The sequence below is a fragment of the Sus scrofa genome, chromosome 6, assembly GCF_000003025.6.
Source record: "Sus scrofa isolate TJ Tabasco breed Duroc chromosome 6, Sscrofa11.1, whole genome shotgun sequence".
Taxonomy (NCBI): Eukaryota; Metazoa; Chordata; class Mammalia; order Artiodactyla; family Suidae; genus Sus; species Sus scrofa.
Window position 1 is genome coordinate 43,693,789 of NC_010448.4, and position 18,961 is coordinate 43,712,749.

The window sequence follows — 18,961 nt, forward strand, 5'->3', positions numbered from 1 at the left end:
AGAGGGCATCATCAGAGGGACTCGAACTTGGACACTTTTTTTTATTATTCAAATAAATTTATCACATCTGCAGTTGTATAATGATCATCACAATCCAATTTCACAGGATTTCCATCCCACAGCCCAAGCACATCCCCCACCCCCCAAACTGTCTCCTCCGGAGACCATAAGTTTTTCAATGTCTGTGAGTCAGCATCTGTTGAATTTGGACACTGATACCAGTGAGGAGTTGTGACAGGAAGAGAGATAGCTTAGCTTTTTTTTTTTTTTTCTTTTTACAGCAGCACCTGTGGCATATGGAAGATCCTAGGCCAGGGGTAGAATCAGAGCTGCAGCTGCCGACCTACACCACATCACAGCCAAGACCAGATCCAAGCATCTGAAACCCACACCACAGCTCAGGACAATGCCGGATCCTTAACCCATTGAGCGAGGCCAGGGATACTAGCTGGGTTTGTAACCTGCTGAGCTACAACGGGAACTCCCTATTTTCTATTTTCTTGATGCTTTGGCATTTGGAGCCTTGATCCTGGGAAGACTGCCCCTCCCAGGGCTAGCTAATACCTGGAGTGAGCAAAGAACTCCTCTGCAAGGACCTTTGGTATATATTCCAACCAATGCAGAGCCCACACCTCAACCATCTCCTTATCAAATTCTTACACAACAAACCAGTATTCCTTCTGCCCTAAATCACCCCAACTTCAAGTACTAGACAACTAGGAACTATCCCTATAACCGAGAGCCAGCTGAAATTATGCAAACTATCCAATTCTAAACTTACTCAACCTACCTATCCCACCTCGAGCATTCCTCCCCTTGAAAGCCCCAGTAAAGGTTCTGCTCTGGGCCATGGTCCCCTCTGCCCTTCTGCCTCCTGACCGACCTTGGTGCTTCCCTGTGTGGCCCTGTGTGGTAAGCCATGCCTCCCAGGTCTAGGCATCTGTGAGTATAAACTTCTTCCTTCATGGCAGTCATTTCAGTGTTTGTGTACTTAACCAGGTTTTATTAAAACAAATCCTGGAGTTCCCATCATGGCACAGTGGACTTGGATCCGGCTAGGAACCATGAGATTGCGGGTTCGATCCCTGGCCTTGCTCAGTGGGTTAAGGATCCGGCGTTGCCGTGAGCTGTGGTGTAGGTCGCAGACTTGGCTGGGATCTGGTGTTGCTGCGGCTCTGGTGTAGGCCGGCAGCAACAGCTCCAGTTAGACCCCCTAGCCTGGGAATCTCCATATACTGCAGGAGCGGTCCTAGAAAAGGCAAAAAAAAAAAAAAAAAAAAAAAAAAAAAAAAAGACAAAATTAAATAAAGAAAGAAGGAAAAGCAGGCAGCTTCTGCATCAGAAGCTGCATGGGACAGTTGTGTGCTTGACGGGGAGGGTCCAGCCACTGCAGTGTGGACTGGGGACAGACACTGGTAGTAGTTTATAGGGCACCTCAGGACTCCTCTCTGGGGAGAGAGGGTGCCCCCATTTGTCCAGCACCAGAAGGCTCTTTCTGCAAACGGTAAAGCTCTCTCCCCAGGAGTTCCCGTTGTGGCTCAGCATGTTAAGAACCCAACACAGTGTCTGTGAGGATGCAGATTGGATTCCTGGCCTCGCTCAGTGGGTTAAGGATCCAGTGTTGCCGCAAGCTGCAGCATAGGTCACAGATGAAAAAAAGAATATGGAAAATAATATATATATATATATATATATATATATATTTTCAATACAAAGTGTAAATAGTGAGTCTACCCATCTCTTGAGAAATCCGGCTATAAAGGGGAGCAGAGAAATGTGATTGTAAGTGGGGCAGGCATGAGGACAAAAGGTATTTGTAAGATGGTTGAGAGGACAGCATGCTTCTATGCTGCTGGGAATGAAGAAGTTGAGAGAAACACTGATGAGTGAAAGAATGAAGGGATGGTCACACCCTTGTCAGGAGCAAAACCACCGAATAGAAGGGATGGGATACAGCAGGAGAAGCGCCAGAGTAGCAACAGGGGCAACAAGGCTGGTGGGTTTGGTCTGATGGCTGGGCCATGAGACAGCCCTCATTTTATTACTGGCATTTGCTCAACAAAGTAATAAACAAGGTCATCATCTAAATGTGAGGAATGAAAAGGGTGTCAAGGATTAGGGGAGAGACACAAAAGCAAAAAATAGTGGCAGTGAACCAACTGGGGAAATGGATTCACACTGCTCAGCCAGGCTAAGGGCCCACTGGGAGTCTGTGGTCATGAAATTAAAGTAGGGCCAAGTTTGGCTGGTGCTGGGCAAATAGGACAGATAAGGGAGTTGGAAGCGTTCTAAGGAGAGAGTATAGTTATTCACCACACACATACAGACAGGTGGATATCCAGTTTCCTCAAAAGGACCAGAAGGGGAGTTCCCACTGCGGCTCAGCAGTAATGAACCCAACTAGTATCCATAAGGACTCAATACCTGGGCTCGCTCAGGGGTTAAGGATCTGGCATTGCCGAGAGCTGTGGTGTAAGTCGTAGATGCAGCTCAGATCTGGTGTGGCTGTGGCTGTAGTGTAGGTCGGCAGCTGCAGTTCCAATTCAACCCCTAGCCTGGGAACTTCAATATGCTGCAGGTGCGACCCTAAAAAGATCCCCTCCCCAACCCAAAAAAAAAAAAAAAAAAAAAAAAAAAGGACCAGAAGGATATAAATCATGTGGGAAGAGAGAATGTCTTCAGGAAGTGGAATTATGGGCAGTCTTTGCTAACCTCTGTATTTTTTAGAAATTTTCCTACGATTGTGCAAAGAGAATGTATTTCATTTTATAAACATTTAAAAACAATATACTTGTTTCAAAGATAAATTTAAAAATTAAAAATCTGAAAAAAAAAAAAAAAGAGGAGTTTCCATCGTGGCGCAGTGGTTAACGAATCCGACTAGGAACCATGAGGTTGCGGGTTCGGTCCCTGCCCTTGCTCAGTGGGTTGGCGATCCCGTATTGCCGTGAGCTGTGGTGTAGTTTGCAGACGCGGCTCAGATCCCACGTTGCTGTGGCTCTGGTGTAGGCCAGTGGCTACAGCTCCGATTTGACCCCTTGCCTGGGAACCTCCATATGCCGTGGGAGCGGCCCAAGAAATAGCAAAAAGACCAAAAAAAAAAAATCTAGCTGAATGAAGTTTTGCTAGGAAAGAAAGCAACTAACCCAATTTCCTGTAGAAAAACCACTGCCCTAAATTGGATGCTTCCTTGATTATTAATCTGGATATTAATGATAATCCTCTACAACAGGGAAAATACTAATGAATCACTTGGGGAGAATGAAGAAAAGCACAGGACTGGAAAACACACCACAGACAAATCTGCAAAGCTACTGAAAACACAACAGTATGTGAATAGGATCTGTATGGCCTCCTTGGAGATTTCCAGGTGAAATACTTGGAGATAATTTTCCAGTCATCCCTAGGAAGTGCTGTAGAGAGGAAGAAATTCTTCCCAGATCCAGCTATGAAATAATATAGCACAGGATAAAGGAAGCTTTGGGAAGGCTGGAGATGCTTAATCAGAAAACCATGCAATGGCTGCTATCTGTCTCTTGATATGTGTGGTCCCCTCTGCTCTATGAAGGCAAGGACCAAGGGGCCCCGTGGCCCCTCCCTTGTCACACAGCAAGCTGGGCACAGAGGTCTGATGTGGGAGGGAATGGGCTATGCCCAGCTTTCTGGGTCCAGCTCGCCCCAGACAGTCCTTTCATTTGCTGCCTGGTGCTCTCAAAAGGTCCTCTCTGGTAGCCCCAGTTGCTTCACCTAAAACCCGAATCTTTTGAAGGCATTGGTGATGTTGGGACTCAGGGTCTATGGGCTTGGTCAAGTTTGGCAAGAAGGACCAACCTATGGGCTTGTGGGGAACAAATTCTTATAAATTTACTCAGATATACCACCCTTCAATTTGTTTTCACTCACTCTCAGCTTTCAGTTCTTGGTGGAAGACACGGGGAAGGTCCTTCACTGAAAGACCTCCTCTCACTTTAAATTTTAGGGACAATAAGTTACCGTGAAATTAATTTAGTTCTACTATTACACTTTTACTGTGAGTCCTGAGCCAAGGACATTTTACATTAAAGTCTTTGTAGATGTAACATTTTGTATGCTTGAAATACCTCTATGTATAATACTGATATTACTGATATTGCGGAAAGTCCATTAATACTTTGTAAAACGACATGACTGGTGCGACATTTGGCTTTTTCTAGGGGACAAAGAACACAATTCTACCAAATATTAGAAATTCTACTGAGTGGACTGCACAGACATGACAGATGCCCTGATCTCCATAGGTTGAGGTCTTCGTGAATGGGAGATTATTGTTTGAAAAGATGCTTTCTGATATAAATGGAAATTGGGGCGGGGTGAATCTTAAGACTCTCCACTTAAAAAAAAAAAAAAAAGAAAACTTTTCTGAGTGCTTTACATTTCCAGTCGAGAAAATTAACTCCTAAAGCTACTCCCACTGGCACAAAGACTGTAGACCAAGATTTCTAGCTGGGATTTTGTTACCATCTGTTCCAGCACATTCCAGAATGATTGTTTGTTTGCCTCTAACACTTGCCAGCTTTTATAAGCTGGTAAAGGTGAGGAGGAATTCTGCTTTGCCTGACCTCATTTTAGTGCAGGATACACATTCTTTCAGAGTTGGAAACCTCAAATAGTCACGCTTTAATCTTTCAAACTCCCACCTTCCCAGGGCACCCTTGGCTTTCATCAGTGCTTTTCTCATAGTCATGCCTCTTATAGTTTTATAATTTTTTAAGAGGTAATACTAAAGAGTTTAAGGCATTGGTATCCATTTTCCATTAAATAAAGTGTCAAAACTCCTGATGCTGTACAATAGTCACCACTACGCCAAGCATTTCAATTTTAAACCCATTTTCCCCATTCCGATGACATGAGAACAGTCACCCATGGCACTATTACCTTATAACTTTCATTTTTTAATTAAAGAAGTTAAATTGGCAACAGAAAACACTTTACTCTCACATGAGCTTTGTTAATAAAAAGTGTGTTAAAAGCAGTGTACCTGTGGATAAAAATCTAGTTCCAAACTCCAGTTTCTCCTTTATCATACGAAGGCATTAAGTTAAAGGTCCTTGCTTAAGACAATCTTAAAATACAACAAACAAGGAAGACTGAAAATATTTAAAAGCCAACTATTTTGGCTGATTACTAGTCTAGAACAGATATTTCTGCTCAGCAAAGGTTTCTCCACTCTGAAGACACTTTACAAAATGGTACTTGATTAGTAAAGATAGGCAGCAAAAATCCTAAAGAAAGTGAAATAAAAATAATCCTTCTCAAATAAAATAGGGAGTTCCCGCTGTGGCACAATGGGTTAAGAATCTGACTGGAGCGACTCTGCTACAGAGGTGTGGGTTCAATCCCTGGCCCAGCACAGTGGGTTAAGGATTGGCATTGCCATAGCTGTGGCATAGGTTGCAGCTGAGGCTAAGATTCAATCCCTGGCCCAGGAACTTCCATATGTCACTGGTGCAGTCATAAAAGAAAGAAAAAATAAAATAAAAACACACAAACATGGTAGATGTTGATGCGCAAGAAGGAAATCTATGATTATCAAATCTAACTAAAGAACTAATGTTAAGGTATAAGAGCAACATACAGATATAAAGAGTTTTTATTATCATAGCATAAACAAGCTAAAATACTTGTAATTGGTTAACATGAAGAGAGGGAAAAATATGAATGCCTTCATTATTGAATACATATATATTCATGTTCTAAAATTGGAGAAAAGCTCTATTTCAAACTAAGCAGCTGGGGAAAAAAAAAAAAAAAACCATCAGATTTCCAATCAATTCTTCCAATTCTCTAATAGATGCCCCTGTTATAAAAGAAAGCAAAATAGGAGTTCCCGTCGTGGTGCAGTGGTTAACGAATCTGACTAGGAACCATGAGGTTGCGGGTTGGATCCCTGGCCTTGCTCAGTGGGTTAAGGATCTGGTGTTGCTGTGAGCTGTGGTGTGGGTCGCAGATGCGGCTCAGATCCCGCGTTGCTGTGTCTCTGGCGTAGGCCGGCGGCTACAGTTCTGATTAGATCCCTAGCCTGGGAACCTCCATATGCCGCAGGAGCAGCCCCAGAAAAGGCAAAAAGACAAAAAAAAAAAAAAAAAAAAAAAAAAAGCAAAAGAGCTTGAAATGAAACTAAAAAGACAACTATCATGCTAACCAAGAAAAAATACTCAAAAGTTTGCATAGAACACAATTTTTTTTTAGGATCCATGAAACAGAGGATTGACCATCTCTTCTTTTTCTTTTCTTTTTTTTTTTTTCTTCTTTTTCTTAATTTAAAATCATACCAAAAATTTTTTTGTCTTTTTTTTTTAAGGCCACACCAGTGACATATGGAAGTTCCCAGACTAGGGGTCCAATCGGAGCTACAGCTGCCATCCTACACCACAGCCACAGCAATGCCAGATCCGAGCTGTGTCTTCAACCTATACCACAGCTCACTGCAACGCCAGATCCTTAACCCACTGAGAGAAGCCAGTGATCAAACCCCCGTCCTCATGGATACTAGTCGGGTTCGTTAACCCCTGAGCCATGATGGGACCTCCAAAATCATACTGAAAGTATAAAGAAATGTAAACAAAAGTAGAAGTTCATGAAGACAAAGAAAACTAAAAGGAAATACCTGTTAGGTGTGTCAAGTGTCAATAAATATTTGAAAGGCAAAAATGGATGAAATAAGATGGAAAAAGTACACTCCACTTCCACTGAATGCAGCTATAAACCATAGACAGAATGCATGGGTCAGCTATTCGAGGACTCTGAAAAGAAAATGATAGATGGGAAGATGGACATAATTCAAAGTACCATCAAATCATATTTTCCCTTCCAATGGCCCCACCCTAAATTCAATGCAGTGGAAACCAGAATGAGTATTGGTGCAGAGCGAGAGCTATAGGCCACACTCCCTTGTTCTGATTTGAGGAGCAGGAAAGGCGTTTGCTAATGCTGAGCATAAGTGGGATAAATAGTGTCATCCTTTTTGTTCCCCGCTGTCTCACACTTCAGCCCAGTGCGTGGCAGAGCAGGATAAATAACACTCAGCAGGAGTGAAAAGAGGACACCTAGGGAACATAAAGAATCTGAGAGATTATGAATAGGCAAAAGCTGGGGAAAATGACCCCGTAAAGTTACTCATAACTCCAGTACAGTAGGTTCTTGTTAATTACCCATTTGATCTATTTTATACTGTGTACATATTATTCCCTTCCTTTTTTTTTTTTTTTTTGTCTTTTTGTCTTTTGCCTTTTTCTTGAGCTGCTCCTGCGACAAATGGAGGTTCCCAGGCAAGGGGTCTAATCAGAACTGTAGCCACCGACCTACGCAGAGCCACAGCCACGTGGGATCCGAGCCTCGTCTGCGACCCACACCACAGCCCATGGCAACGCTGGATCCTTAACCCACCAAGCAAGGGCAGGGATTGAACCCACAACCCCATGGTTCCCAGTTGGACTCGTTAACCACTGCGCCACGACAGGAACTCCTATTCCCTTCCTCTTAATCCATCCCTCCCCACCAAGGTTTCCCCTATGGTAACCTTAAGTTTGATTTTGAAATCTGAGTTGGTTTTTGTTTTGTAAGTTCCTTTGTATCATTTTTTATTAGATTCCACATATTAGTGATATCATCATGTCAATATCTTGATTTGATATTATACTATAGTTTTGAAAAAGGTTATAATCAGGGGAATTTGAGCAAACCTTATCAAGGATCACTATTATTTCTCACAACAGTCAATTTTAAAATTTTTTAATGTTTAACCCAAAAGAAGGCAAGAAAGGGTGAACAGAGGAAATAAAAACAGAAAGAATGAATAGAATACAACAAAATTACAGGCCTATCAAAATATACCAATAATTACATTAAATGTAAACAGTCTAAACATACCAATTAGGAGTTCCCGTCGTGGCGCAATGGTTAACGAATCCGACTAGGAACCATGAGGTTGCGGGTTCGGTCCCTGCCCTTGCTCAGTGGGTTAACGATCCGGCGTTGCCGTGAGCTGTGGTGTAGGTTGCAGACGCGGCTCGGATCCCGCGTTGCTGTGGCTCTGGCGTAGGCCAGTGGCTACAGCTCTGATTCGACCCCTAGCCTGGGAACCTCCATATGCCGCGGGAGCGGCCCAAAGAAATAGCAAAAAGACAAAAAAAAAAAAAAAAAAAAAAAAATACCAATTAAAAGTTAGGTATTTAGAATGGATAAAAATGATCAAACTAAATGCTGTTTATAAAAAACTCACTTGAGGGAGCTCCTGTTGTGCCTCAGTGGAAATGAACCCAACTAGTATCCATGAGGATACAGGTTCCATCCCTGGCCTCACTCAGAGGGTTAAGAGTCTGGTGTTGCTGTGAGCTGTGGTATAGGTCACAGACGTGGCTCTGATCCTGCAGTGCTGTGGCTGTGGTGTAGGCTGGCAGCTGTAGCTTGGATTTGCCCCCTAGCCTGGGAACTTCCATATGCCGTAACTGCAGCCCTAAAAAGCAAAAAAAAAAAAAAAAAAAAGAAAAGAAACTCATTTCAAATGTAATTGTACTGGTAGGTTAGATGGAAAAGTATGGAAAAAGATATACCATGATAACAATAATCAAATGAAGGCTGGAATGGCTATATTAATATTAGACAAAGTATATTTTAGACCAAAAAATTACCTGAGATGAAAAGAGACATTGCGCAATGATTAAAGGATCAATTTACCAAGAAAGCATAGTAACCCCAAATGTGTGTGCACCTAACAACAGAACCTCTCTAAATACATGAAGCAAAAATTGAGAAAACTGAAAGGAAAAATAGACAAATCTACAATTACAGTTGGAAACGTCAACATCTCTCTCTCAGTAACTGAGAGAACTTGCAAACAGAAAATTAGCAAGGTTATAGTAGGATAATCAACACCATCAAATGATCTAAATATACATTTATAGGAGTCCCATCGTGGCTCAGTGGTTAATGAATCCGACCAGGAACCATGAGGTTGTGAGTTCGATCCCTGGCCTTGCTCATTGGGTTAGGGATCTGGCGTTGCTGTGAGCTGTGGTGTAGGTCGCAGATGCGGCTCGGATCCTACATTGGTGTGGCTCTGGCGTAGGCTGGCGGCTACAGCTCCAATTCAACCCCTAGCCTGGGAACCTCCATGTGCCATGGGAGCGGCCCAAGAAATGGTAAATAAACATTTATAGAATGCTTCATCTAAGAATACATATTCTTTTCAAGTGTGCAGGGAACATTCACCAAGTTAGACCATATCCTGTGTTAAAAGATATATGTTAACAAATTTAAAAGAATAAAATTATACATATCATAGTCTCTGACTATAACTGAATTAAACTAGAAATCAGCAATGAAAAAATTAACAGGGAAATCTCCTCCCCAAAACTTAGAAATTGATCAATGTGTTTCTAAATAATCCATGAATCAAAGGGAAAATCACAAGAGAATTAGAGACTATTTTGAACTGGAAGAAAATGAAAATAAACCTTTTATGGAGTGCAGCTAAAGCAGTGCTTAGAGGAAATTTTATAGTGTTAAATGCTTATATTAGAAAAGAAGCTCTTGGAGTTCCCCTCGTCACTCAGTAGTTAACAAATCTGACTAGCATTCATGAGGACGCAGGTTCCATCCCTGGCCTTGCTCAGTGGGTTAAGGATCTGGCATTGCCGTGAGCTGTGGTGTAGGTCGCAGACACAGCTCAGATCCTGAATTGCTATGGCTGTGGCATAGTCCAGCAGCTGTAGCTCCGATTTGACCCCTATCCTGGGAACCTCCATATACTGTGGGTGTGACCCTGAAAAGCAAAAGAAAAAAAAAAAAAAGAAAAGAAAAGAAGCTCTTAAACCACTAACCTAATCTTATCTTCAAGAAACTATAAAAATAAGAGCAAATAAATTCAAATCAAGCAGCAGAAAGGAAATAAACTTAGAGCAGATATCAATGAAACTGAAAAGAGAAGAACAGTAGAGAAAATCAATGAAATCAAAGCCATTCTTTGAAACAATCAATAAAATTGCTAAAACTCTAGCGAGATATACCAAGAAATAAGAGAAAAAAATACAAGTTACCAATATCAGGAATGAAACAGGGAATATCACTACAGACCCTACAGAAATTAAAATGATAATATGGGAATACTATGAACAGCTGAAACTAATATGACTTTGTAAGTCAACTGTAACTCAAAATTTACCAAGAAAAACTATACAGGAGATTCTAGCCAGGGACATTAGACAAGAAAAGGAAATGAAAGGCATTCAGACTGAAAAGGAAGAAGTAAAACTATCTCTCTTTGTAAATGACATGATTTTGTATATAGAAAATCCTAAGCAATCCACCAGAAAACTAAGTGAGTTCAGTGAGGTTACAAGATACAAAGTCAATATACAAATTCAGTTGTACTTTTATACTCTAGCAATAAACAATCAAAAATGGAAAAAAAATCTATTTTTACGGCTGTACATATGGAAATTTCCAGAGTTAGGGGTCAAATCAGAGCTGCAGCTGCCAGCCTATGCCACAGCCACAGTAATGCCGGATCCTTAACCCACTGAGCAAGGCCGGGGATCGAACCCACATCCTCATGGATACTAGTTGGGTTCTTAACCACCTGAGACACAACAGGAACTCCCCAAAATGAAATTTTTTAAAAAACAATTCTATTCCCAATGACATCAAAAAAGAAAATACTTAAGAAATTTAACAAAAGAAGTCCAAAACATAAAGTCTGAAAATTATAAAACATTGTTGAAAGAAACATAAAAAGACCTAAATAAATGGAAAGCCATCCCATGTTCTTGGGTTGTAAGACAATATTTAGGTTTTACATATTATGTTAATAAGTTTAATACTTAATATGTTAAGATAATATGTTAAGATGGCAACACTTCCCAAATTGGTCTACAGATTCAGTGTTACCCTCATCAAAATTGCTGCTGGATTCTTTGCAACAATTGATAAGCTAATCCTAAAATTCAAATATACAAAACACTTATTTTTTATTTTTTTATTTTTTTAATTTTTTTGCTTTTTAGGGCTGCATTTGCAGCATATGGAGGTTGCCAGGCTAGGGGTCGAATCGGAGCTATAGCCACCAGCCTACGCCACAGCCACAGCAACGCAGGATCCAAGCTGTGTCTGCGACCTACACCACAGCTCACAGCAAGGCCGGATCCTTAACCCACTGGGCAAGGCCAGGGACTAAACCTGCAACCTCATGGTTCCTAGTCAGGTTCATTTGCACTGCGCCATGATGGGAACTCCTTTATTTATTTATTTATTTATTTATTTATTTATTTTATTTATTTATTTTTGTCTTTTTGCTATTTCTTGTGCTGCTCCCGCAGCATATGGAGATTCCCAGGCTAGGGTCTAATCGGAGCCGTAGCCCCCAGCCTACACCAGAGCCAGCCTACACCAGAGCCATAGCAACACGGGATCCAAGCCACATCTGCAACCTACACCACAGCTCACAGCCACTGAGCAAGGGCAGGGACCAAACCCACAACCTCATGGTTCCCAGTCGGATTCGCTAACCACTGCGCCATGACGGGAACTCCATATTTTTTTATTTTTTAGGATTTACACTTTCTGACCTCAAAACTTAACTACAAAAGACGCCAGATGGACATTAATATCACCCACTGTGACTCGGTCTACACGGCAAAGAAACCATGAGACTTATGGGGCAGTTTCACCCGTAAGACCCCTATTGGACAAGGACTGATATAGGTAACTGGGCAAGGCCAAGGGAAGAAAACCACATCTTTCTGGACCCCACATTGCTAACCCCCATCTTTAAGAGATAAAAACCCCTATTAGACAATAGAGAGGGGGAACTCTTCTTCCCCCTCCCAGCTCCCTGGGAGCTGTTTGCTTTTCCGTGATAAAGACTTTGCTTGCTTGAAAAAAAAAACAAAGCAAACAAACAAAACCCCAAAGCTTAACTACAAAGGAATAGTAAACAAGACAATGTGTTACTGCAAGAATAGACATACAGATCAATAGAATGGAATCCAGAGTCCAGAGGTAAACCCTCACACGTGTGTGTGTGTGTGTGTGTGTGTGTGTGTGTGTGTGTGGCCATGCCTGAGGCATGTGGAAGTTCCCAGGCCAGGGATCAAACTCATGCCACAGCAGTGATACAAGCTGCTGCAGTGACAACACTGGATCCTTAACATGTTGCACCACAAGGGAACTCTAACCCACATGTTTAAAGTCAATTTATTCAACAAAGGTGCCAAGACAATCCAGTAGAGAAAGAATAGACTTTTCAATAAATTGTTCTGGGGACCACTGGATAGCCACATGCAAAATAATGAAGTTAGACCCCTACCTCACATCACACACACACACACACACACACACACACACACACACACACTCAAAATGGATCAAAGACCTAAATCTAAGAGCTAAAACTATAAAACTCTCAGAAGAAAACGTGTAAATTTTTATGACCTTAGGCAATGATTTCTTGGAGACACTAAAAGCACAGGCAACAAAAGAAAAAATAAATAAACCAGGCTTCATCGAAATTAATAACTTGTATGCCACAAAGGACACCATTAGGGAAGTAAAATGATAACCCAAGAATGTGAAAAAATATTTTCAAATCATGTATCTGGTAAGGGACTCATCCAGAATATATAAAGAATTTTTATAAATCAACAATATCAATAAACACCCTTCCACTTCTGTGTTTGTACATATGCATAGAATGTGAAATGAAATGATCTTTAATGAATATTATCAAAAATAATTTCTGGGGAGTTCTCCACTGGCCTAGCAGTTAAGGATCCCATGTTTTCACTACTATGGTTCAGGCCCCTGCTGTGTCACAGGTTCAGTCCCTGGCCTGGAAACTTCCACATGCTATGAATGTAGCCAAAAATAATAATTATAATTCCTGGATGGTAGAATATGAATTGACTTTTACTTATTTCTTTGTACTTTTTTGTATTGCTTGATTTGTTAAAATAATGAGTACCTATCTTTGTTAAAAATAAATGAAGTTATTTCTTTTTTAAAACTCTGTTAAAATGATACTTTGAACATCTGATCCACTTTTACTCTGCAACCTCACTGAAATTACAGTAAGGTTATTTTCTCAAAAAAAAAAGATACATAAACCCACAAAAAGAGGAATAATAACAGAACAAACGATAAACTTCTGCGAGGTGGAAAGCAAGTGGGAGAATGACTTAACAGACACAAGAATGTCAAATACTAAACTGTGAACTGACCTAATTTATACCACCCTGCCTTCAAACACCTTCCATCTGTACAAATCCCACCCATTTTCCAAAGGCCTCCTGCTTTTGGACATTATCAATAATTCAGCCTATCCTCTATTCGCTCTAAAATCCCATCTCTGTGTTCATAATAATTATAATAATAATAATTAACAACCTATTTACCAAGTGCCCCAGTGTAATGCCAAGTCTTTATAAGATGAAAAGACTTTGGCATTCAGTGGTTCTCAAATTGTTTCTTATTGTTCAGTATTATTTCCTCAATTTGGATATAAATTTCTTAAGAGGATCATTTCCATTTTATCCAGGTCTAAAATTTTTCACAGCGCCAGACTCCAAATAGGTAACCAATAAGTATCTAAGAATTGGCTCGGTTTATAGATTACACACCTACTGATCTTTAGTGCCAATTAGCCAATGTCCAATTGGCAATCAAAAATCAAGGGAGCATGCCTCTCTTGCTATTTTAGGTCTTACCACCAAAAATTTTCCTGTTGTCAGAGTTCCCGCTGTGGTGCAACCGGGATAGGCTGTGTCTTGGGAGCACTAGGATGCAGGTTTGATCCCCAGCCTGGCACAGTGGGTCAAGGATCCCGCATTGCCACAGCTGCGGCTTGGGTTGCAACTGCGGCTCAGATCTGATCCCTGGCCTGGAAACTATATGCTTTGGGGTGGCCAAAAATTTGCCTACTGTCCCAAAGGACAGCAGGTGGCATATCTGAGACCCATCTATCCATTTACTGCAGGGTGACCTGCCTAGCTTAGCATTTAGCAATCAGACTTCTAAATAGCAATAAACCCCATGCTGAGTAGGCAACAGATGAAAAAAAAAAAAAAAAGATGCCTTTTATGGCACTTCATGATAATGGCTTTATTGCCAAAAGCCATATTAGCAGAAGATGGAAGATTCAATTTATAGAACCTTTTGAATGTCTGTCTGTTCAACAACAGCCTGTTTATGCCCAAGAAGAGATTGGTGCCTGTGGAAAATGTACTGGAAGGACAACCCACAATGCCACTTGCTCTGCCAAGTGAAAGAATTCACATCCTTTTCTTTTTCAAGCCAAAAGGGGGAAAAACGAACCAAATGAATTAGTGCAGCCTGTTCTAAGCTTCAGAGTCAAATTGGAGCATAGAGAAGCAGGACCACCCCACTCACTGTGATGATCTAAAAGTCACTTAAGACGATTCGGAGAGAAATGCCAGAAAAACTTCCCTCTTTTTGAGACAACAAAAGCAGATGGAAAACTGCTAAAATGGCTCAAGTATGTGGCACTTTTATAACATTTATGTGACTCCTGAAAAAAAGCAGCTTTAATTGACTTTTTGCTTCCCATGTCCCAGTTCTGTCAAAACTTCTTCTGGTTTTTTAGGGATTTAAATCAGAGAACAAATCATTCTGAGTATACCTTTAATTACTACAATTCAAAAAAGACATGCTTGCTCTCAGGTCCTTGCCAAAAAGGCAAGAGAGGAAGGCGGTAGAAGGAACTATAAATAAAATCTATTTCTAGGATGATATTAAAAACAAAAGAAACAGAGGAATTACACTGGCAATAAATTTTGTTAGGTGGCCTAGCAGAGGCTCTAGCTCTCTGTGTGACCTGGAAAATTCCATTAAACCTCTCCATTTTATATCATCTCCATATGAAGAATAAGGAAGTTAATATACTTCTACCTCAAATACCAAATATCAGAGCTGAAAGAAGCCTTGATATTTCCCTTATTTATACCTGCCTTCATCTGTACATGAGGCGCCTTGAAAGGCATGTTGTGAAAATAAACATGACGATGATCATTCTCGGATTCTCAGAAGTAATGGGTTTAAAAAATAAACAAAAAGTCTTTATCTTTTTGGGTTAACATTCTAGCTCTGTCCCCTGGAAACCTGGTCAAGGTGGACTGTCAGCTTGTTCCCAGGCTATCACTGGGTAGGGGGCGGGAGGCAAAGAATCTGGCTCTCTGTAGTTAGTAATGTTGAATGTGGTTGATTTGGGTCTTATGGGTTTAAATGCCCCGTTAGACCAAAGAAAACCCATAAGATGGGGGCTTTTTTTTTTAATGGCTGCACCCGTAGCATATGGAAGTTCCCAGACCGGGGATCAAATTGAAGCCATAGCTGCAACCTATGCCACAGCTGCATCAATGCCAGATCCTTAACCCACTGTGCCACAGCGGGAAATTCAACGGGGACTTAATAGAACCAAATTACTACATAAATTTTCTAAAGTATGAGTATATTTTAGACATTTTATATTTTTTCTCTTTTTAAACTTTCTAAAATAAAGTAAACAGTACTATTTTTTAAAAAGACCTTGCAACCATAACCAGGGTCAAGAAATACAAATTTACCAGCAACCCTAAAAATCCCACCATATCACCATATGCTTGTCTCAATGTCACTCCCTCCTGCTCCCCAAAGAAACCAGTATCCTGGCTTTGCAAATGTAGTGTGTGATTTTATCACCAAGTGTGCACCCCTAGTGAACACCTTGTCTTGTCCTTTTAGAAAATGTCTTTTAGACACATGCACCTGCATGTTCATTGCAGCACTATACACAATAGCCAAGACATGGAAACAACCCAAATGTCCGTCAACAGATGATTGGATTAAGAAGATATGGTGTATATATACACAATGGAATACTATTCAGCCATAAAAAAGAACAAAATAATGCCATGTGCAGCAACATGGATGGTACTAGGGACTCTCATACTGAATGAAGTCAGAAAGAGAAAGACAAAAACCATACGATATCACTTATATCTAGAATCTAATATACGGTGCAAATGAACCTTTCCACAGAAAAGAAAATCATGGACTTGGAGAATAGATTTGTGGTACCAAGGGGGAGGGGGAAGGAGTAGGATGGATTGGGAGCTTGGGGTTAATAGATACACTATTGCCTTGGAATGGATAAGCAATGAGATCCTACTGTATAGCACTGGGAACTATGTCTAGTCACTTATGATGGAGCATGATAATGTGAGAAAAAAGAACGTATACATGTATGTGTATCTGGGTCACCATGCTGTACAGCAGAAAAAAAATAATGTATTGGGGAAATAAAAAAAACAAATAAATAAATTTCACAAGATCTACTGGAAAAAAAATAAAATAAATAAAAAATGTCTTTTAGGTCTCTTAGTTTTATAGATCCCTGTCCAACACTTTAATTGCATTATAACTTATCTGTTGAAAAATCTGGGGCATTTGACCTGTACAGTTCTCATACTCTGGTTTTGCTGATTGATAATCTCGGTATAATTCAGCATGTTCTTCTGTATTTCTTTTTTTTCTTTTTTTTTTTTTTTTTTGATCTTTTTGCCTTTTCTAGGGCTGCTTCCCACGGCATATGGAGGTTCCCAGGCTAGGGGTCTAATCAGAGCTGTAGCCACCAGCCTATGCCAGAGCCACAGCAATGCAGGATCCGAGCCGCATCTGTGACCTATACACAACTCACGGCAATGCTGGATCCTTAACCCACTGAGCAAGGCCAGGGATCGAACCCGCAACCTCATGGTTCCTGGTCAGATTCGTTAACCACTGCGCCACGATGGGAACTCCCAACATGTTCTTCTGTATTTTTTGCAAGTTGGCAGCTGGCTCTAGATGCTGGATCAGACTCAGGTTCAATCTCTTTGCTAATATCAGGGATATTGTTCAGTTATTTCATTAGAATGCACATAGTCTGAGATTCTCTTTTTTTTTGTGATGTGATCAGCTGTCAGTGCACAATGCCTAAGTCCATTAAAGTGGTGATATTCTTTTTTCTTTCTTTCTTTCTTTCTATTTTTTAGGGCTGTACCTGTGGCATATGGAAGTTCCAAGGCTAGTGGTTGAATCAGAGCTGCAGCTGCCAGCCTACACCACAGCCACAGCAACACTAGATCCAAGCCACATCCATGGCTTACACCACAGCTTGTGGCAACACCCGATCCTTAACCCACTGATTGAGGCCAGGGATCGAACCCGCATCCTCATGGACACTATGTTGGGTTCTTAACCTGATGAGCCAGGAATTCCAAAGTGGTGATATTCTGATTCTATCATTTATATTTTGTATATTAGTTGGAATATTTTTATAAATAGATGCATCCCCTCTTCTATACTTCAGTTACCATTGGCCCAGATCCCCTAGAAAAGGCAGAATAAATGCTTGAATCTTTCCCTTTATTTACCAATTTCAAGATAATAATTTGGATCCCCGTCATCTGAAGGGGTGATCAATCGGGTTTTTATTATAAAAATCATTATACGGTCACAGATTTAAACATATTAGGATAAGTGTTGATCTATTCCAAATATCTCCCTTATTGTAGATCAAATGGTCCCAAATTTGGGCAACAGAAGTCTTTTCAAACTAGCTCCTGAGTCCTTTTGACATGACTTTACAGCCTCTGCCAGTTTCTCACTATTTGTTATAAGATGTCCCAATACATCTTGTACATTTTCTGTTCCAGACCTGGAATCAGCCATTTCTTCAAGAGCTCCGGTTTCTTTTAGTGGGAAGTGATATTGTAAGGCTACAATCCGGGCACTGGTGGTGTTCATCGGTAGGCTTTTTCATTAGTCAGAACTAGAAATATATACACACATGCACATAATATTTTTTAAAAATAAAATAGCTCATGAGTTCACACTGATAACTCCTCACTTAAACTCAAGACCACTATAGTTTAACATAATCTCTCTGCATTACATCTGTGTCTCCTTTCTTCCATACTGGGAGCCCTAGTTCTCTAAAACACAAGACATGATATAATTAGAATACCTCAAGATTATCCACTTACGCCTTCCCACACTCTGCCCTCAATGGTCTTAGATTAACAATACTCATGTTACCACCACTGGAATTCTCGTTGTGGCTCAGTGGGTTAAGAACCAACGTAGTCTCCATGAGGATGTGGGTTTGATCCCTGGCCTCATTTGGTGCGTTAAGGATCCAGCATTGCCCAAAAGCTCTGGCATAGTTTGAAGATGTGGCTCAGATCCACTGTTGCCAGGGCTGTGGTGTAGGCTGGCAGCTACAGTTCTGATTTGACCTCTGGCTCTGGAACTTCCATACGCCATGGGTACAGCCATAAAAAGAAAAAAAAAAAAAAAAAAAACTAATAATACCACCACGAACCTAATTACTGAGAAGAGTTTAAAAAGCTTGTATAGGCTCTTTCCTTGCTCCCCTGTTTTTTCTTTCTTTTGGCTGTGCCCATGGCATGTGGAAGTTTCCGGGCCAGGGATTGAACCTATGCCACAGCAGTGACCTGAGCCACAGCAGTGACAAAGCTGGATCCTCAACCCGCTAAGCCAGCAGGGGAACTCCCAAGGAGCCACTTTTATCAGTGTTCTTGAATCAACAATGTCATTACTGAATTTCTGTAGCTTAGTATGTTTTTAATATCCTTTCACCCTTTCGTATCCGCTTCAAGCAGAATAACATTCTTCTTCTTTTTTCTTTTTTCTTTTTTTTTTTTTTTGTCTTTTTGCCATTTCTTGGGCTTCTCCTGTGGCATATGGAGGTTCCCAGGCTAGGGGTCGAATCGGAGCTGTAGCCACCGGCCTACACTACAGCCATAGCAACGCGGGATCCTTAACCCACTGAGCAAGGCCGGGGATCGAACCCGCAACCTCATGGTTCCTGGTCGGATTTGTTAACCACTTGGCCACGATGAGAACTCCAGGATAATGTTCTTCTTAA

The 18,961-nt window shown here is 40.9% G+C and overlaps 1 protein-coding gene across 13 annotated transcripts in view; it reads right to left on the reverse strand.

The window, feature by feature from the left end:
* The window catches only part of LOC100623157, a 267,694-nt gene that overhangs the window by 145,903 nt on the left and 102,830 nt on the right, over positions 1–18,961 (reverse strand). The window lies entirely within an intron of this gene.